Source organism: Microtus oregoni, unplaced genomic scaffold (genome assembly GCF_018167655.1).
Source record: "Microtus oregoni isolate MIOR12 unplaced genomic scaffold, Mior012 000041F_ref0000270, whole genome shotgun sequence".
In the NCBI taxonomy this organism is placed as follows: domain Eukaryota; kingdom Metazoa; phylum Chordata; class Mammalia; order Rodentia; family Cricetidae; genus Microtus; species Microtus oregoni.
The window spans coordinates 2,685,973-2,708,766 of record NW_024543208.1 but is presented as its reverse complement, the minus strand read 5'-3'; the positions used below and the strand labels follow the sequence as shown (position 1 = coordinate 2,708,766).

The 22,794-nt window shown below is 36.2% G+C and overlaps 1 protein-coding gene and 1 pseudogene across 43 annotated transcripts in view; one reads left to right on the top strand and one right to left on the bottom strand.

The window, feature by feature from the left end:
- Nucleotides 1-22,794, bottom strand: part of Ptprd (protein tyrosine phosphatase receptor type D) — a 2,219,644-nt gene that overhangs the window by 1,001,782 nt on the left and 1,195,068 nt on the right. The window lies entirely within an intron of this gene.
- On the top strand, nt 11,663-11,756 carry LOC121433894 (annotated as a pseudogene).

The following is a 22,794-nucleotide window of genomic DNA, read 5'->3' as shown; positions in this document are numbered from 1 at the left end:
GAATCTGTACAACATGGGGCAGTTATAATCTACTAATATTTTTGGAAAATTATTTCTCTACTGTATTTTCTGAAAACAGCTGTTTGACGTGACTTAGTGATTTCATCAGATCAAGTGTGTGACTGGGCTGGTGAGCATGTGGATTTGACTTCATTGGCATCCTCCTAAGAGAGCTCAATGTAGAAACCATCTGGGAGACAGACTGGTAATGAAAAATACCTGCAATAGCCATTTGATGACATTCTGAAATAGTGTTAAGTATAAATTAATAAAATGTAGTCTAGCAACCAGAGAGAAAATGAGGAGAGGTAGCAGATTAATTAAAAAAAAATACCTGGTCTGGATTACAAGGCTCCTTGTTCAGTGCTACAAATCCCTCAAAGTATGACGAGGGCTCTATAACAGACAATTTTGTTCTTTCATGATGCGTAGATGGATAAGAGAAGGTGTCTAAGCTTGTTAAGTGAGGAAGAATTTGATAAGCCAATATCATTACAAATTTTTAATTGTTCCTCTGGTAAGGAACACTGTTATCTTACAAAGTGCCTGACATTCCAATAAAATGATGGACACAAGAGAATTGCTGTTCAGAATAGATATGCCAGGGTTAATAATATTCTGATATATTGTTTAATACTTGTGTCTATGAAGTCTTCAATTTATTATGCATATGAAACATAGATTTTAAAAAAAATCACATTTACCCATGCTCTGTTTAAGTGTCTTTTCATCTTTGTGTCTTTAGAAGGACAGGTAATTTTAGGGTTACCATGGGTTGAATGCTTAAAACAAAACAAAACAAAAATAATCAGAGCTGCAATTCCCATAGAATCCTTCATTCACATAATTATTTCTTCATTCTTAAAGCTGACATTGTCAAATGTTCTAATTCAATTTATATAATGCATTGCTACCAGAGATATTTTTTCAAATATGGAGATTTAGTCATACTTTATTACTTCATATTAAAATTCCATAACTTGGATGAAACTTGGGTTGATGGAGATAGATGAAAACAATGACCATATGAGAAATAGATCTGATGTCGAATTCTCATCACCCATGCAAAAACTGGTCAGGGCTGAACCTATCTGTGGCCAAAGTTTATGGAAGCAGAGAAGGGAGATCCTCAGGAGGCTACAGGCCAGCCAGTAAAAAGGTGAGTTTTGGGTTTAGTGAGATACTTTGACTCAACAGATAAAATGAAAGGACAAAGCAAACACCTAGCATTTCCTCCTGGGTGTGGGTGCCAACAGATGTGTATTTTTGCCACCACCCCACACAAATAAAAAGTAAATTAAGTTTAAAAAGAAAGACAAAACTGAATTTCTTCCTAAAAATTTATAGCCATTTGGATACCCCACTTTTCACCTTCCTTGGAATGCAGAGCGTTTTACCAAATAATTTCTATTCACATTTTCTTTGAATCTCTATATTTTATCCACTGCCAAATGAATCCTGATTTTGATATTGTAAGATCGAGCTCAATTGTAAATATTTTCTAACACCACTTGTAAGATTTGATTTCTCAGATGGTGTTTTTTTAAAAAAATAATAACTGTAATATGAAGTGTTTGAATGAAACTACTGATATGTTCTTATGAAATGTATGAAGCCTGTTTAGAAACAAGCACACAAAAATGAGCAAGAATCAATTACTCTACCTTTGTTAACTTCCCTGGAGTATCTTCAATACTTATCTGTTAGCCAAAATAATTCTCAAATTCCTTTTAGAAGAGCCAAAATTAGTCATTCTTGAGACAAATCACAGAAAATTTCTCTATAAACATAATACATGCTCAAGTACTATTTTTTTTTCTTTTGAAGACTGAGTGAAATTGAACTTCAATCATTAAGTGACTTGGAAAAATTATTTCACTTTTGTACCAGAAGAGGAGAGAAAGCATATAATTGGTAATAACATTTACCATGTATTATCTTCTTTAAACTATTTCATAATTGCGAATCAATAGTACCAAATCAATAACCTCAGATTGTGCCTTTAATGTACATAAATACACAGACATACGAATCACAAAAATGTTACAATGGAAACTCAGAAAACATATTGATGAATTTTCTTCATATTTGCAAATAGAATGTATTTAAAGATACAGCCCAGCTACAAACATCAACACAGCATGATAGCTCCAGGTCAGGGATGATAAGGTTCACGGATGACATGTATGAGAGGAAGAATGGACTCCCTTGTGATCCTTCATTGCTAATATCATCAGAAAAACGCCAATTAAAGTGTCTTGTGTAACTTCATTTCCGAAAGATATATGTGTCTCAGATGACTAAAAGGGAATCCTGTCTTTTCTTGAAATTCACACCCACCCTTGGTAAAATTGTAGCTAACTCTCAGTAGGCTGCATGTATGTACAACATCCCAATAAGCCTTATGAAACTCTGTGCTACTTTAATAATCTATATATTATTATTTTCTTGATATAATATCAAATAAATGATTATCAAGTTTACTTGTTTCAGAATATTAGCTTAACTATGTACAGATGCATTGTATATGTTCATATTGCTGAATAATTTTTTTAAATATGGATAGATGTATTGTTTTTGTTTATGTTGCATTTGTTTAAATACATAAATATTTGTTGCTTGCCTAAGCTTTCTGATAAGTCTAATAAAAAGCTGAATGAATAATAGCAAGGCAGAGAAGGGATAGTTGGGCCTGGTAGGGAGAGAAAAAGAGAAGCAGCCAACCATCTAGGGACCAGCCAGCCAGCAGTTGGCAGCCAACTAATCAGGAGCCAGCTAGCCACACATGGAGGGATCAGAAAAAAATGAGTAGAATAAGAGTATACATAAGGTAATGATAAGGTAAACGAGCCTTAGGAAAGCACATAGATTAATAGATTAATAGAAATTGGCTAACTTAATTTTTAAGAAAGCTAGCTATAAACAAGCCCATGCTAAGGCTAAACATTCATAACTAATAATAATTTTCCATGTCATGGTTGTGGACTGGTTATTCAAGAAAAACACCTAATGTTCATAGTCAGTGTGAATCACATATTTCTATTTAGGACCTGAGAAAGTTGAGCAACAACAACAAAAAATTAAAGAAAAGAAAAATGGGAGAAAAAACTGACACTGACACAGCTTCTTAGTATCCCAGAGTTCATAGCATACAGAAGTGCAGCACTACCATACAGCAAACACCTGAGTAGCTTGCATGTTAAGCAGAAACACCAAGCTAAGTAAAACTTTCTGTCACAGTGCAGACACCAGCTTCTTAGAGCTGGGGCAGTTAAATGCAGCTCCTAGTTAAATGCAACTCTAGGCTGGGAACTTGGTATGCAAAGCTTGGCTCCCACAGACCCACACAGGGCAGACTCAGCCATCAGCTAAAAGGCATACAGGGAGTTTAAAGTTTGTCTCAATTGAGCTTATAATTCATGTTCCTAGAGAAGGTAAATAAGAAGGTGAATCCAAAGACAAACACATAGGCATCCTCAGGAATATTAACCTTCATCAGGCGATGAAAGGAGACAGAGACAGAGACCCACACGGGAGCACCGGACAGAAATCTCAAGGTCCAAATCAGGAGCAGAAGGAGACGGAGCACGAGCAAGGAACTCAGGACCACGAGGGGTGCACCCACACACTAAGACAATGGGGAGGTTCTATTGGGATCTCACCAAGGCCAGCTGGCCTAGGTCTGAAAAAACATGGGATAAATCCGGACTAGCTGAACATAGCGGACAATGAGGAATACTGAGAATTCAAGAACAATTGCAGTGGGTTTTTGATCCTACTGCACGTACTGGCTTTGTGGGAGCCTAGGCAGTTTGGATGCTCACCTTACGAGACCTGGATAGAGGTGGGCAGTCCTTGGGCTTCCCACAGGTCAGGGAACCCTGATTGCTCTTCGAGCAGATGAGGGAGGGGGAATTGATCGGGGGAGGGGGAGGGAAATGGGAAGCGGTTGTGGGGACGAGGCAGAAATCCTTAATAAATAAATAAATTTAAAAAAAAAAAAAAAAAAAAAAAAAAAAAAAAAATAAAGTTTGTCTCACAGAGTCAGAGAATGCTACAGGAAAGTAAAGTAAAGCAGGTCTAGATTGAAAAAAAAAAAGAAACAAAACTCTAAGTAGGTTACAATGTGTTTAGGAATATGCATAGGTGCTTAAGTGAGTATAGAAAATTGGTATAAACAGTTATAGGAAAAGATACATAGCTTATAAATAAAGTCTTTAAAGAAAGAGTAAAGTAATATAAAGGAAGAAAGCCATGTAAAAACCCATGTAAAGAAGGGAAATATGTAGCATGTTAGCAACCTGCAAACAATTAACCTTCAGTATTTTACATTGGTATGAATTTTAGCATATTGATACAAATTTAAAGTTAATTTGGTTATACTGTGTGTATGTATCTGATCTTATTTGGATTATTGCACCTATTCAGCTCATTTAAAATGTAGTGCACAATTAGGAAATGCAGGTCAGTAGTTAGTCATCTATAAGAATCAAACTTTTAGTCATGTGTTTTTTCAAAGTTAAACATATATTTGAAATAAATAATTGATCTTCAAGCACTTCAGAGACCTCTAGAATACAGTGTTTAAGATGTCACAATAATATAAGGCATTTAAAGACAATGAGACACATTTTCCTCCTGGCAGCACCAATCTACTTTATAAAAGGATGATAGGTATTGAAGAACCTTCACATGGTGTTTGTTTTCATTGTGGCAATGTTAATTATCTGGGCAGGAGATTGTTCTTGCCTTGACTGCTGACAGTATACCATCCAACTGCAGAACACAAAAGAAAGCAACTACTGAACTTTGTCAAGACAAGGGAGGACAGTCCTTAAAAAATTCCTGCTTCATAGAAAAGTCTGTCAAGTATTCTAGGCCTTCAAGCTAAAGATGAATGCCCTAATGTTTTAGAGGAACCTTGAGTGACTGTGCAGGCAGGCAGATGTCTCCACTATTTCTATAGTTTTTGAAGTGGTATACATGGCACTTTTTGTTTCCTTAGGTAATATTATATCCTGAGATCTTTGATGGAGTTGAAGACTAGATAGTTAAAGCTTTAGTTTATCTTAGTTATGATAGAAGATCAATTAGATACAAAACTTTAGACTTACCACAATAGGATAAATAACAGAGTGTTTTGACAAATACAAATGAAATGGATATTATAAATGTAATTTGTACTTGATAATCGCTCTTATTATATATAATTTTGCTATGCTGAAGTTAAAAGCTTTCTTTTTTTATTTAAACAGAAAGGGGAAATTTTACAGAGTATTAGTTTAACTATGTAAAGATGTGGTATTTTTGTATTGTAAAATAATGGCTTAACTATGTGAAAACTATTTATTTTCTTTATACTGTATTTGTTTAACTATGCTAAGATATGCTGCTGTTTCATCTTGCCTGCCTAAGGTACCTGATTGATCATAATAAACTGAATGGCCAATAACAAGGCAGAAGAGGGATAAGTAGGCTTGGTTGGTTGGGAAAGACCAAAGATGGGCCAGTCAATCATTCAGGAGCCAATCAACCAGACAGAACAGAAGCAGGAAAGCAGGATGGACAGTAAATAGATAAAATAAATGAGTTTGGGGGAGCATAAAACTTAATAGAAATGAGTTAATTTACATAAAAACTAGTGAGAAACAAGCCTAAGCTAAGGCCGAACATTCATAATTAATGCTAAGTCTCCACATCATGGCTTAGAGGCTGGCAATCCAAGAAAGTTTGCTACATTTATGGTGTTATTTTTTAAATGTAATATTATAAATAAGTCATATTTTATTGAGAACATGAAGTTGGGTGAAAAAATTTTGTAGAGTAATTATGTGTAAGAAAATCTTTTTGGGCTGTCAAGAAGACAGCTAAGTCTGAGAATATGAGCTTAATTTCAGGGACTCACATCGTACAAGGAGAGAATTGACTTCTGCAAGGTATCCTCTGAACACTCCCCACGAGTATTGTGTCATGTGTGATCTTCCCATCATCAATAAATAAACATTTTTTGAATAAAAAGGGTTTTAAAAATAAGAAGAGATAAGTCTATCCTACTAAAGACTATTGACCATTCTCATTCTTGATTCTTTACCTCCAGTATACCTGGGGCCAGAATAATGAGCACAAGAATAGTGAGTAAAGTATCCTTAAATTCTCTGTTACTGTCATGCCAGTGACTACATTGGTAGATAGGAAGCACGTCTTTGTCTTTGTTCCATGTGTGTGTTTGTGTGTGTGTGTGTGTGTGAGTGTGTATGTGTTCAAAATTACAAGACCATCATAGTGAAAGCTCAATGTTTCCAAAAAGAATTTTTGTAATGCTGAGGCTCATAATAAATCTGTGCATTGTAGGTCACTATGCACGTGGATAAGGAATCCCCACTGTAAAGCTGTATTGTACACTTACAAAAGGGCATAGAATCCCAGACTAAGAGATCTAAAACACACGAATCTTCAAAAGACTGTCTCTATTTGTTTTACTAAGAAATCAAATATACTTTACTAATGGTAACTGACCTTGTCTTAAAGATAATGGAAAAGACATTCTGCCAATCACAGAATTTGAGATCATTGGCTTGAACTTTTTGTGGGCTCAGTTGTTGACTCTGCTTAAAGTGTAGATGTCGGTACACCTGATAAATCTGTACTATATAGAGCTTTCTGGTTGAAGGGAGAGGTATAGGCAGGCCAATAGGGTCCAGGGCCTCAAGTGAGATACTCAGCAGCTCTTCCAATTCATATCAATTCCTGCAGAGGCCAGAGAGACTAAAATATCCACAAACAAAAATTTAAAAGCCATTGCTCTGATGTACATAAAATAGTTGAGAGAATTTACATCTAGTGCTGGTAAATGACTTGCTTGATGTTATGAATGGTTGTCTACTTCATGAATTCCCTACTTTTATCTGTTGTAAATGTTATCTGAATTTCAACATTAGCTGAGGCTGTTCTGTGAAGTCCCATTTACTAAAGTGTGGTGCCTGCACTAGAACTAAGGCACTGCTGCTCACAGTGATTGAAAGATACAGTGATCCAAAGATCTTCATGGATGTCCTTGTTTGTTTTACATAGCAAGGATTATAGAATATTAAGCGAGCTGCAAAAGACCATTAGGGAAGGATTCACCAAAGGTTTGGATCCTTTTATTTTCCAGTCTGAAACTCTATAACCAATCCCACTTTCTCAGTGAGAGCTCAGAAGACAGCTGTGTAATTGAGGTCTCTGTCCCCCAAACAGTAACTGTTAGAGAGTCTGAACACTGGGGAAATACCAGATAATTTGAATGGGAATGTGTATAGCGCACCTCATTCCTAGCATTTGGAAGACAGAGGATGGTCCCAAATTATAGGCCAGCCTTGTCCATATAGCAAGTTCTAGGTCCATTCAGAGATACATAGTGAGACCCCCATTCTCCTCTTTAAATAAAACAAAGAGAAACAACTCAGTACATTTGATAAATAGAGTGAGACTGTGTCTCAAGAACAAAATAACATCTACTCAGATTTACCAATTAAAATAACAGTAGCTACATAGTTATTACAATGAAATACTGTTTTGATAATAATGTAGCATTGATCCTTGATGATATTAACATATAGCATTTCTGAAGCACTGATTAAAACAGCATTCTGGCAACCAGCAAAACCAATAACCACCGTGACTGTAACTGTCACTAACCTGAGGAAATAATTTTGAGGAATAATGTTGCATACAGATTCAAAATGAAAATTGTCTATAGCACAACCATGAATCTGTATTTATGGAAAAATTCAAAAATAATTACATAATGAATACTTCACTAACAAATAAAATACTAAAGACATCATAGGTTCTATAACTCATTCTAGAACTTTAACCTTACATGTTGAGGTGCTTTAAACAGGAATTCTTTCGGGTGAGGATTTATGGGCTGTTTTATTTTCTCTTTGAAAAGTATTGATTCTGGAGCCTTATAAATAAACAGCTCTGACCTATCTATTTGTGAATCATTGAGAGCAGGCTGCCCATGGACATCAAATGATTTTCATTTCCTGGAGGTGAATCTTATTGAAGAGAAAGCAAAGGGAAAGCTTGATTTCTAACACCACGTGCAATTCCGAGAATTTGGCACTTAGGAAGATGGTGTGCAGGTATGAGAAAGAAATTTAAAGAGAAAGACAGGTTATAAAACAAACCCAAACAGCAAAATTCACAGGACACACAAACAGGTAACTGTGGTCCATACCAACAATATTTCTTATGTAATGGTGACTCCAACATGTAAAGTTTTACAATTTTAAGTAACAAATGAGTAACAATATGAAAAAATACTTCTAGATGAATAAAAAGAGATTATATCAAGAATCGATAAAATAAGATCTTTTGTTTTCAGTAGATCATTCAATAAAATAAAACAGAATTAAATATATTAAGGATAAAACAAAATCAGACTGATCTTTAAGTAAAGGGATATTGACTTCTGTTGACTTTTGTATATTTTCTCTATTTACTTCTTAAAATGTGTTATTGATTTTGAGACATAAAAAATTTATTATGATATTTTTAATAGACTAGATCTTGAATATGTTCCAAAATTCTAAAATAAAGCATCCCTGTAATTCTTTCTCATAGTTTCTAGCAACTCTATGTATTCAACCACTTATGTACTTGGTAGTTCAACTTTAGCTGCGTAATTTTCTAATTAATGGTAAAATGGAAGAAATGTGGAAAATAACAATACATTCCATAACAATGGATTTCATGAAATTATATATATATATATATATATATATATATATATATATATATATATATATGTTCCCTGTCCTATAGAAACAAACTAGGGAAACTGATTGAATAAATATTACTGTGGAGTTAATGCATTTTATGCAGCCTTACACAATTTTAGTTATGGTCACCTTCCTAGACCTGGATGAAGTGGGGAGGACCTTGGACTTCAAACAGGGCAGGGAACCCGGGTAGCTCTTTGGACTAGAGACGTAGGGGGAGGGGAAGTGGGGAGATGGGGGAGGGAAATAGGAGGAGGTGGAAATTTTTAATAAGAAAAAACAAAAAACACAACCAAGATAAATAAATTATGATGATTGTGCTGACAAAAAATGTTTCCATTAGAAAGAAATAGAAATGCTATAAATTATAGCATGCAGAATTTTAATTAGAAGAAAACAGATGCTATTATGAAAAAAAATATTTCAAGAGTACATTATATTAACTATTCTTGGAAACAAAGTCTAATGTGGCCAAGATTTTCTATATTCTGAAGGCTGGGATTACTGGTCTGGGCCACACATCATGTTTATCAGGTGCTGATGATTGATTTCATGTGTACTAGGTCAGCTCTCTACCAACCGAGCTATGTTCCTTGCCGAAGTACATTAATTTATTTAATAATTATAGTAAACAAAAGAACAAAGTGTAAAGAACTTCTGAAAAAATGTGAAAGATTTAGAATGGTAAAAGAAGAAAATAGTCAAATTTAACAGTATAGGTGTTATGGTTTAAAATTATTTCTCTCATCTTAAATATAACTTATAAGGCCAATTAAAAGTCAATTTTATTATCAATTTTGGGACTGTTTACAAATTCTATTTCTTAGTATAGTCTGTGTTATGCAGTAAAATTCTAAAATATATAATCTTTGAATGATGTCCGTGGAAAGTTTATTACCAGGGCATAACGTGCTGAGAAATTAGAATCTAGGACTTTGTAGAAGTAAGCTGCTCCCATTAACACTGCCAGAGAAGTGTTCAGACAGGAAAAGAGCTAGCATTTCTAGGGGAACAGACGACATCATGCCTTCACATAAGTGCAAACTGACTATAATGTGAAAATCAGCAAATTGCAGTCATAAGATAATGTGACATTTGGGTTCATAGCTTAGGCTAATAGGATCTACTTGCTGTCTTTCTTCAAGCTGTCATTCAGAATTCTTGGGAACATTTCATTTTCTAGTATTCCATGATGAGGAAAGGGGTGTAACTTACCCTGACCTAGTGGAAGGTTTGTCTGAGTGATCAAATCATTGAAAATGCACCCTTGGCCTCTCGAATCTCACACATACTCGGGATGCCTCCCATTTCAGTTTAGAAGCATATATGCAAAATTATTTGCCAATTTTTATCTTCATATTTCAAATAAAGCCAACAAAATAACTGGTCAAGGCCCCTACAGTAAAAATTAGACCTATGCATGAATGTCAGTCCTCTGCTTATTAACTGTGTCCTAGTGAGATTGTTTCACTTACTTGAGTCTTAGCTTTGGCTGCAGAAGCTCTGGCTTAAACTGCATATGACTCTGGGATTGATCTGAATCTATGTATAAGACCACAGCGCAAATCTGGCACAGACAAGCTACTGGGGGCAACCAGTATTAACTCTCTCATCCTTATTGATTTCCATCTGTGTGACATTCCGAGCAATACTGCTATTTGTTCCTAGGCTGATCCAGTCACCATGGTAGTAATTTTCACACAGACTGGCTAAGAACTAAGGCCTCGAGGAAGAAGTGTTAGGACAGTAGAGGGAGGGTGAGAACTTCGAAAGTCCTGTTCTGTTTTGGAAGGAGCAATAGAAATCACAGTAGTGGGCTAGCTTGGATTGCTGGTGATCACACTGTCTAAAGAGTCTTCAATGACGTGTCCGGAAAATGTTCCTGCCTTTCGGTATTCCAGGATGCTGTAATTAATGATAGCGGAATGACTTACTGCACACTCGCCATTTGGATAAATATTAGAATTGTTACTATCTAGGAAAAAAAAAACCCGCCTGTAATCACAGCTATATCACATGGAGTTCTGTTTTCTTCTTTATCTTTGCAAACACTCAACATTACCATGTTTGCCAATAATTTTTTCCTTGTAATCCACATTATTTCTAGCCACAAAGCTACCTTTCTGGAAATACTGCTTCTGAGATGTATGCATGCTACAGGTCAAAACATTACTCAAGACCCATGTAGATCAGTGTGTCTGATCTACACTAGCCGCATAATATTGGGCAGTTATACACACGTTTCACAATTGTGCCAAAGCAGGTGTGACAATTTCTAAGTTTGAGTTTTGGTAACTTTTTTGTGCATGTACACATGTGCATCCATGTGTGTTCAGATATGTGTGTCTGTATGTACACCTGCATGTGGAGGCCAAAGGACAATCTCTGGTGTGTACTTCTTTTCTTTTGGGAAAAGGTGGAATCTCTTACTGGCATGGAACTTGTTAAATAGACTAAGTTGGTTGGCCAGTGAGTTCTGGGGATCTGCCTGTCTTGGTCTCCCCAACATTGGGGTCACATTGCATACCAACACATCTAGCTGAATGTAGATTATTTTTATACACAGAACATTTCCTGACAGATATAAGTATTATAGAACTATTTGCCATTATGGTTTGCGTTCATTTCTCTTTGTTTGTACAATATATTATTACAGGGCTGGTAGTAAAAACACTAGAAATTAATTGTTTAACAGATGCTGGAGGTCAGAAGGTGAAAGCAAGCACCACAAAGCTGCAATCAAAGTGTAAGCAAGATTCTTTAATCTGAAGGCTCAGAGGGAAAATCCATTCCTTGTCATTCTGAGGTCACCATATCTCCTCCTGTCATCACACTGCTTCTGCCGTTCTTTCCCTAGATCTGCCTCTCTCTGATAAAGACCTGTATGATTGCACTTGCTTCAGCACCATGCAGACTAAAATTAGAACGATACAGAGAAGATCGCTCTGCAAGGATGACACGCATATTTGTGAAGCATTCCATATTTTAAAAAAAAGAAAAGAAAAGAAATGTGTGATGACATGGGGGACCTATTCCGATAATGCTCGGTAATCTCTCTGCTTCGATGTATTCTATTACAACTGTAATGAGTGTATAAGTTAGGAGTCACTGACACCAAAGATTAGGAAGGACTTACTTATCTTTGAAGGCTTTAGTCAGTCCAATACAGCCTCTCATATTTCATGCTAAAATGATATAAAATAGTTTGTGACTCTATACATGTTATGAATATAATATTTAATCATGTAAAATGCAAATATTTCTCTAAATTGTTCTTTTATCGTTAATTGTGCTTATAGCTTGAACCATTGTAAATAGTACTCAAAGGTAACTTAGTTTAATAGAACAAAGTTGTTCAACAGTAAAAGACATGGGAAATAATGATGAAGTATTACAAATGGATTAAATATTAGGCACTAATACAACAGTGAGTAACTTGAGTCTAGTTTAAGAGTCTTAAGTGAAAGTAAATAGTAGATGATGACTGCCCATTTAGAGTGTTACTAAGGTTACCTAAGGTCTTTTGAAGCAATCCCTGTACCCTCACTGATGTGCTTGGTTGAGGGAGTAGCTGGCCGCACACACAGTGACTTGGGCATGCCCTACAGTGCCATCATCATTCTATGCACTTTCGTGAGCTTAAGACTGACCATCAGACTGTTGTTACAGACATAAGGCTACTGACCATCAGACTGTTGTTACAGACATAAGGCTACTGACCATCAGACTGTTGTTACAGACATAAGGCTACTAACCAACAGAATGTTGTTACTGACATAAGGCTACTGACCAACAGACTGTTGTTACAGACATAAGGCTACTGACCAACAGACTGTTGTTACAGACATAAGGCTACTGACCTACAGACTGTTGTTACAGACATAAGGCTGTGCAATCACTAAAATGGACACAGATGAGATTTGAATATGGTTATTGTAAAAGATTTCTCAAACAAATAAATATTTTGAGAATTACTCAACAAAAAGAATAAGTGATGGAACCAGGTAGTAGTTGCACCTGCTTTTAATCCCAGCACTTGGGAGGCAGAGACAGATGAATCTCTGTGAGTTTGAGGCCAGCCTGGTCTACAAGAGCTAATTCTAGGACAGTCTCCAAAGCTATAGAAAAACCCTGTCTCAAAAAACCCAAAATTTTAATCCCAGCACTCAGGAGGCAGAGGCAGGCAGATCTCTGTGAGTTCGAGACCAGCCTGGTCTACAAGAGCTAGTTCCAGGACAGGCTCCAAAACACAGAGAAACCCTGTCTCGAAAAAACAACAACAACAACAAAAAAAAACAACAACAAAAAACAAGCAAAAACAAAAAAAACAAAAACAAAAAATAAATGACTAAAAGAAAAAGAAACAAAAAGAATGAGTGATGCCAGGAAGGAATATTCTAGGGTACGTGGGAAGTGGAATGTGAGAGTCAGGCAGATATGATCAAGACACATTACAATGGTTATGAAATTGTCAAGGAAAAAAATAAAAAATATTTCCAAGAATAATGTTATGACTTCAATTACTAGAATTTAAGAAAAAGTAGCCCAGATTAAATACAGGTTTATAAAAAGACTTAATTTACAGTGAATGCGTATGTGTGATTGTTAAAATGTATATCTTTCAAATAAAACTTTTTATTTTAAAACAGTCTTTTCTCATTTTACATACTAATCCTAGTCCCTACACCATCCCCTCTTTTCACCCCACCTATCTTCTTGCTAACCTAATTCCCATCCTCTCCTTAAAAAATGTAAGGCCTCACATGGGGAGTCAACAAAGCCTGGAGTATCATTTTGAAGCAGGACCAAGGCCCTCTCCTCATATCGAGACTGAGCAAGGTATCCCCCCAAAGAAAATGGACTTCAAAAAAACAAGTTCAAGCAATAGAATAAGTTCTGGTCTTAATGCCATTGACCCCACAGACTGCTCAAGCCACACAACTGTTACTCACAAGCAGAGGGCCTAGGTTGGTCCTATGTAGGTTCTCCTGTTATCAGTCATGGGTCAGTGAGCTCCCACTAGCTCAGGTCAGCTATATCTTTGGGTATTCCTGTCATGGCATGGTCTTGACCCCTTTGCTCATATTATCGCTCCTCCCTCTCTTCCACTGGACTCTGGGAGCTTGGGCTAGTGCTTAGCTGTAAATCTCTCTCTGTATCTATTTCCACCAGCTACTGGATGAAGGTTCTGTGATGACAATTAAGGTAGTCATCAATCTGATTAGAGGGAGAGCCAGTTCAGGCCCCTCTCCACTATGGTTTAGGGTCTAACCTGGTGTCATCTTTGTGAATTCCTGATAGAGCAGAAGGGGAGGGAGAAGAAAGGTAGGGGGGGATGAGAACATGAGGGAATGGGGATGGCTGAGATGGGGGAAGGACAAAGAGGGAGAGCAAAGAAAGAGATATCTTGATTGAGGGAGCCATTATGGGGCTAGCAAGAAACCTGGCACGCAGGAATCAAATGAAACTTTTAAGAAAGATTTGTCTGTTTGAAAAGTTTACTATATCTTGATGAAAAGACTTTCCCATCTGAAATTATATATATATATATGTATATATATATTCATTGTACAGTCAAAGGTGGAAACAAACCATATATGTATTACAATATGGAATACATGGAATACTATTGAGCTAAAAAAGAAATACAGTTCTTACAATGGTATCGCATATGTAAACTTTCAAAACAATACACTGAGTGAAATTAGAAACAAGAATGGACAAGTGTTACACAATGCTAATTGCCTAAGTCCTAGATTTACAGAGTGGTCAAATTCATGTACAGGAAGCTGGGCAGTGGTTGCCAATGGTGAGAGGGAAGGGCAATCAGTAATCAGTACAGAATTCAGTCTAGACAGTGAGAGTTCTGGAACTGAGTCATGAGAAGAACAGCATGGTGATGCTGACGCTTTCAGTGTCAGTGAATTGCAGAACTAAAAGGGTTAAAATAGTGAATTTTATGCTATGTCTATTTTGCTACAATAAAATAGAATGTGATAGTTGGAGGAGTCTCCTTGGACGGTGACAGTATTCAATCATTTTCATGATACAAAGCTTAAGGATACTGAAATTGCTTGAAGAAGGCCTTATCATTATTAGATCCTCACATTTTATTATACTGATTCGTTTTTATTGTATTACATATTTCAGTGCGGAAATGTCTGAATTCCTCTGTACAATGTACAAGCTTGCAAAAATATTACATTTAAATTCTCTTTCCTGCAGTAGTCTGTAAGGTGTGTAAAACAGCTTGTTTCCCACACAACTGACTGGAATACTATTTCCACAGGAGTGGTTCATGAAGTTTGTGTTTGTTTTCAGATATAGGCAATTTTTACTAGGGTTACTAAAAGCCAGTCTCTCATTTATCAAGCAAATTATGCTTTAAATTACAATAGGTATGCTAGTATTTTATATGCTATTGTAAATTAAAATATGAATTAAATTTTACTTATGAAACCAAACCTTCTAATGTAACTTAAAAGAAATTTAACTCTAATTATTTAATTAATTGTTCACTAAACAAATTGACATTCAATGTAATTAAATATTTCCCAAACCTGAGAGAATGCTAAGATTTGGAGAGAAGAAATCTTTTTCTTAGAAATGAGTCTAGTCTTAGGAGAAATAAACATTAATAAAGACTTTTCAAAAGCTTTAACAGTGTTCTAAGACTGGAATAGAAACCTTTTGGTCTCTAATTAGAAAATGGAAATCACTTAAGTCTTAGCAAAAAAGAAAAAAATAAAAAGACTAACTCCAATGAAAAGAGGAATCATATACAGAGAGTGGAATGGAGTTCTTTATTTTCATTAAGAAACTCAGTAATCATGCATCATTAAATATCAAGAGAATTCACAGTTTTGCTCTGAGACTAAATTTCAGTCTTTGTTATAAGAAAAGATCTAATTAATTAAAAAATGGAAAAGAAAATCAAAATCACCTTCCTGGTTTAAAAGCAAAATCATCAAACTAGATGTCAGAGAATTGATGTCAGCTGTATCAACATGGAGATAAAACACTTTTCAAACATGAAATATACTTGCTCAGAGAACCGATTCAATTCTGTAAAAAGCATCTGCACACATGTGCATTTACATTCCTATATAGAAACAGATTGGAAATGTTGTGTATGTCAGAGGAATAAGAGCCACACCAGAATGAAGCAGACATCCCCCTCTAATAGGAAGTAATTTTCATTTTAAATTTGCTCCAGGTCTCATAAATGTCATAATATGTCTATTTGATTCTCACCAAATTGTTTTCCTGAAGCCCCTGATATTAAAATGTGGCTATTTGTCACCTATTGAGGAAAAGGAAGGACAACAATAGCGGCTTTAGTCTGGGGTCTAACAGAACCTGTGGCAGGTAGAGTCAACCTAGTTATTCTGGAATTACATGAAGAAAACTTCAAGTGCAGCGCTGAGCAAGTCCCAGCTCATACAAACACACAAACATAGCATACATACAAACCATAGCAGGCATATCCCTGGTGAAGGTGAAATAGCTTCCTCTAAATTTGCTTATATGCTCTATGTCTTCCTTTTTAAGCTCTTTGGTGCCTCCTTTATTAATTATTTTATATTGTTCATTATCTTGGACAAAATATCTCAGCAGACATATTTTCTGCAATGTTTTGTGGCTTTTTTTCCTTGTCTCTTGGAACATTTAATGCTCATGAAGTAGGACTCATTAATGATGGATGGACCATGCTTTGTTGTGTATCTGAATGGTCCATCCCATGCCTCTTGTGTTAGGAATATCTTTCATTTTGCATAAAATTAATATGTATAAGTATATAAAAATATATATGCCATCATCTACAATTAAGCACATTCTTACTTTACTATTCTGTATAATCTTCTACTTGTTAGACTTCAAAGTAGCAACATTATATTTTTATTGTTCTTTGACTTATTTCTTTAAGTATTTTCTTTTTATATGATGACTAGGAAAAACTGCTTATACTATTCTCCTTCTTTATGAAGAACTTTTAACATTTCTTTATAGAAAGCTCAACTGGAAAAAACTATGAAACAGAACAACACTAAAAAGCCCCAAATCCTCCATTTCTCAATGTGTGTATTCCTGAGAAATACATTTTTGCGTTCTTTATTTACTCAGGCATTATTTTGCAGGTACAGAGTCCTGTTGCTTAGTTTCTGCTTTTGATTTCCTTTTGTATGGCTTGTGTGTAGTTGACGGGGGTCATGGAATTGCAGACCTTACTCTTGATAGTCAGTCAGTGCTGCTTCCCTTCTGACTTCATTGACTTCATAGCACTATAATAATATTTCAGCATGGTTTTTTCCCCATTTTTTATTTTTATTTTTTTATTATTAAAAATTTCGGCCGGGCGGTGGTGGCGCACGCCTTTAATCCCAGCACTCGGGAGGCAGAGGCAGGCAGATCTCTGTGAGTTCGAGACCAGCCTGGTCTACAAGAGCTAGTTCCAGGACAGGCTCCAAAACCACAGAGAAACCCTGTCTCGAAAAACCAAAAAAAAAAAAAAAAAAAAAAAATTCTGCCTCCTCCCCGCCTCCCTTTTCCCTCCCCCTCCCCACACTCCCCACACTCCCCACACTCCCCTCCCCTCTCCCTCCTTCTCCAGTCCCAAGAGCAGTCAGGGTTCCCTGCCTTGTGGGCAGTTCAAGGTCCTCCCCTCCCCATCTAGGTCTAGGAAGGTGAGCATCCAAAAAAAACAGGCTAGGCTCCCACAAAGCCAGTACATGCAGTAGGATCAAAACTCAGTGCCATTGTACTACAAAATAGTTGCTTTTTAAAAAAGTATTGCAGGAAGTATTGAGTAGAGAGGGGTATGCATTTCTGATAACTAATTATGGTGGCTGCATAGTGTGGAATAAATATGTTTGCTCATGTTTTGTACAATTTAAGAAGTTTTCCACTTAGCCATGTGGTTAGCATGTAGATGTCTCATTGATGTTTTCTGGGGAATACTTGAGCGTTATTAACAGACTGCCTCAGAAGTTGGTTTGACAGGAAGAAAGTCAGTTGTCAGCTTTGAGAAATCTTCTGGGTGCTCAGATTACCTTTATAAGTTCCAAATAGCTATCTGAATACCCTGAGTTCAAAGGATAGAAAACTTGGGAATTGTTTTATGTCAACCTGTTTTTATGTCTTCAACTCCTTTAGGTCCCTGCTGTTGCTTGACCTCAACTGGTAATCTGTATGAAAGGAAATCAAGACTTCTCAATGACATCGTTGAGAGGGTAGTCATTCAAAAATGCAGTGTTTCCTCTTTGAACTATGGATTTTCAGATAAAAATCCTGTTACTGCATTTCCAAGGCTTAATGCTCTTGAGCAGCATACTCACTGAAAAATTCAGGCTGTCTAAACTGCTCCTTTTTGGAACACCCCATCAAGAATCCGTTGGGCTTTCCAGTGCTTTCTGACTCTGATAGACCACTGAAAGCTGCCAGGTGGTATTTTCACCTGTGTCCTGCCAGAAACAGCAGAGTTTTTTGCAGTTTTTATATTTAACAAAGAGTGATTCACTTTGGCTTCGGCAGGGGAAGGTGAACTTGAATAAAGTGCTTTAAAATGGCACTGCCTACTTCAACAAACCCATTTCATGAAAAGAAAACCAGGGAACGGACTCACTTCTTTAGAGGCCCCAAAATGTGAGACTAGTTCTATCTGACAGTCAGAGAGTTTGGACGTTGGTCAAAAGAGTTGATCAGGACAGGATTATTTTTGACATTAAGATAGCTCATACAAGTAGATCCATTCCATCCTGACAGGTGGTCAGGATACACAAACGTACTTCTGCTCCTTCTTTAGTAATTATAGCGTCACCTGGGGAGTGGATGCCTTCAAGACCTGTGGTCTGGGGTGGCTTCACTGCCTAGACAACAGAATGCTAATGAGTTCATGTCTCAAAGATTAAAAAAAAATTAACTGTTCAAGTTGTCCTTTGTATCATGTTAAATACGTTTTTTTTAAAGATTTATTTATTATATATACAATATTTTGCCTGTATGTATTACTGTGGGCCAGAAGAGGGCACCAGATCTCATTACAGATGGTTGTGAGCCACCGTGTGGTTGCTGGGAATTGAACTCAGGACCTCTGGAAGAGCAGTCAGTGCTCTTATTCTCTGAGCCATCTCTCCAGCCCCTAAATAAGTTTTTTGTTACCTACTCCTCCCCACCCACTTTTAAATTGGCTATAAAAGTATATGGAAAAATAAAGACCGATGATTATTTCAGTATTTATTGGTACTCCCTCCTGGTACCATTTTCTATGGTTTCTATTTTATTATTTTCACATATTTCTTTGTATTCTTTACTAATATTTCTAAATCCCTATGTCCCTTCCCTGGTAAGTGTTGGTTTTGTAGAGGCTGAACCCCAGCATATGGCAGCTCAATGTTATGTGGTCACTGACACACTTCTTATCACACTTTTCCATGTTCACACATTTCTTAAAGATTTGATGTTTATATCAGTAAAGTAATTTGGTTAGAAAAATATTTTCAAATGGATATTAGCGTGTTTTATACTACATATCACTATACTATTTGTTATTAAGAAGTGACACAAATTTAGAATTATTTAACTTGTATTTTTTAATGAGAACATGCTTATATTCTGTAGTAGCATCTATTTCCAAATTTCCACAATTAGCAAAGGTGTCTGTTCACTACAGCCATTCAAAAATCACTGAAGAGAAGCAACTGCCATAAACCACAAAAATCATTGTTCTAAAAAGAAGAGAACACTTAGTGTTTTGTGTTTTATTTCTGCAAGAATAGTTAAATATCTGTCCCAATATAATATCTGAAACCAATCTTCATAGAGTCAGAATTAGCCAGAAAGATTTGCTCATATATAAAAGTTTAATAAATCTATGTTTGGTTATACTTGGCAAACAAATGTAGTATCCTACCAGCTACCTTGACATCAGACTCTGATGGATATGAACACACTTGATTACTTTATACATTTCATTAACTGGAAGATGTATTGTCCCAAAGGAAATACCAAAACCAAAACCCAAAACAAAACCCTTCACCTATTTCACTATTTTATTTTGTCAAGCTAATTCATTGGTATGCAATATGTATATCTTTACAATTAATGTGTCATTAAAAAGATAAATAAAACAAAGTTGTCAAAAATTTAGATTTGGTTAGCTTTTTATCATGATTTTTCATTGTTTGTTTAAGAAAATCAAACAATATATTGTGATTGTATTTACACCATCATTCCCAACTCCTCCACAATTTCCCACTCTAGTTACTCTGCACCAGATTCTCTCTGACTCTTCTTTCCTTCAAACCCTTCACATCCAGAATACATTAGCCTATTTATCCTGTACATGGGCTTAACCTGGAGAGTGATAACTAAACAGGGGTCACCCTATTAAAGTACATTGACTTTCCCGCTCCCTGTAGGAATCAGGTGACAAGAGTTCATTAGCTGGCAGTGAGACTGTGTGCTGTCCCTCTCCTGAGTTCTTGAGGTTTTGTCTGTCTTGATCTTGTGCAGGTCTTGTGCATGCCGTCACTGTCATTTTGAGCTTGTATGTACATTCACGTTGTGTGTTTTACAAACTCTGTTTCCTCAGTCACCTGCTACCCCTGTCTCTGTTCCCTCTTACCACTACCCACTCTTCTGAAGAGAACAGTGGCGATTGAAGGGAGGGGTGCAACACAGCCTAATCATTTTTGATATCTCCAAAGTCTCTTATTTGTATACTGACCAGTTGTGTCCTTTGCTGTCTACTGCAGGAAGAAGCTTCTCTGATTGGGCCTGGATTTAGTCGGATTTTTACTTTATATGTAGCTTATTGCAAGATTCTTTGTCAAGATTACCTTGAGTTTGAAAATTTTATGCTGAAAGGTGATATTTCAATAAAATCTAGGGAGAACAGCCCAATCTGAGGACTTCATTCAACTTGGCCATGTCATCTGTGTCGTCATGGAATCTGCAGTCAAAATTAACAGCATTTCCATTTACCTTATAAAATACACTCCTTGTAGGATTTGGGAACTTGTTATGATAATGTTTCTAACAATTTAATGTGTAGGATATAAATAAGTAGATTCCTTGACAGTTTTTAATTGATTGCTTTTTATACATGACAGTTGCGACTATTTCTTGTCATTTGCAGGTGCTGACTGGTGCCAACCCCAGACAATAAACTGAGACCTTCCTGACTAACAAGGGCCACTGGGACCTGCCACTGTGATGACTTTTTCATGCTTCACTATGTTCACTCGGATATTTTAATGATGGTTCTTTTTGACAACTTGGAAACATCCAGATTGAAGAACACACCAAAATGCAAAATAGCCCTGCAATAATCCCGCATCTCTCAAGTAGTTTCTGAAATTGTTTAATTGTTCTGGGGATGGGTCTCACTGCTAGACAAATTCCCTAGTAGGTGAATGATACCAAGTTTATACCGAATTCAGCAAAAACAAAGCAAACAAAAAGCAAACACAGTTTTACATGGTACTCCTCACAACTTCCTAATTTATAAACAAACAATAATCACAGAATTTTCCAGATGTGGTATTTAAAAATGTAAAACTTCATGATTTTTTCTCTTGTGCTAACTGGGAAATAGATACTGTGTTGCCTGCTTCTATCTATTTTATAGGTTGAGCAACACAGTGCCACAATGTAGACATAATACCCCTATGAAAAAGAATGACTTTAACAATTGTTCTCTGGTTGAACACCATTATTGGACACATTTGCTTGTATTCAGGCTTTGTAAAGACTAAGAGACAAACTTCCATGCTAGCCAAGTCTAACCAATGATGACATTTCACCCCTCTTTGGTGTAGAGCCTTCATAGTTCCAGAAAGTAAGATAAACCAGAGAAAAGTGAGACAAATGATAAAAGAGGAAGGCATGTAATGTTTTCCAGGCAGCTTAGAACAATAGTTGAGCCATTCTTGAAGACCGACATAACAAGCAAATCTTTCAAATATATTTTCAGAAAAGCATGTGAATGAAGGCCACTGGATCTTTTAATATAAAAATATTTCATCCTACAGGCTTTCTAACTACTGTAATATGACTGTCTGTACAGATGTACAACCCATAATTGCCTTTGAAAGAGATAATGCAAGATGGGGGAGGATACCCCTAAAACACTTATCTTTCTGAATATATATATATATATATATATATATATATATATATATTCAATCTTAACTTTGAAGTATATAACATTTTCACCTTGAAGTTCCAATCCCTGTTATTAAAGAGAATGCACCAGATATTCATGAAAGGTAAAGGCACAACTTTGAGCCTGCAGATGATGTAATTCCTTACTCTCTAAACACCTAAACATTGGTTGCAGCAAAGAGCTACACTCACCACCTTAGTGGTCTCTGCATATGTGTGTGAGTATCTGAGAAAAGTGCTTTGATTTTTGCATGTTTCTTATCTTAGAATCAAAGAGTTATCTCAGAGAGAAGTTAGGACCTTCAACTGAAAAACAGATCCAAACAAAAATGGCCCACACCTGTCTGTCCTGAGCTTAGATGGAATATACACTTGGTTTTAGTGACTACTTCCAGTGTATGTTTGCAATGCATGGTGCCTTCTAGATTTCCTGTCTTTATCTATGAGCAACTGGTAGAAAAGTAAAAACACAGGGAAGGTACCAGTAGACACAGACACAGTGTGGATAATTTATCCCTGAGACAGCAAACCTCCTATGCCTTATATAAAGACAAAGAGCTCTGTCACTCACAGGAGGTTTTGAAACTTTTCTAGAACCTCTAGCAACATGTTATAGTGGAGAAAACAGAAGGAAGAGTGAGGTTCTTCCCTGAAAATTATTGCTGATGGTTACAGATTCACTGGAGGCTCCAAGAGTACAATGCTAAGATTCTCAGGATTGATTATGATCTCTAAGAAACTATTTCCCCAAATACCAAGAAGTTATTCATGGAAGAGTAAAACTAGGGTGATGGATGGAAGAGAGGCAAAATATTAGGAACAATGAAAACATTTTTTTGTTTGTTTATTTGTTTGTTTTCTT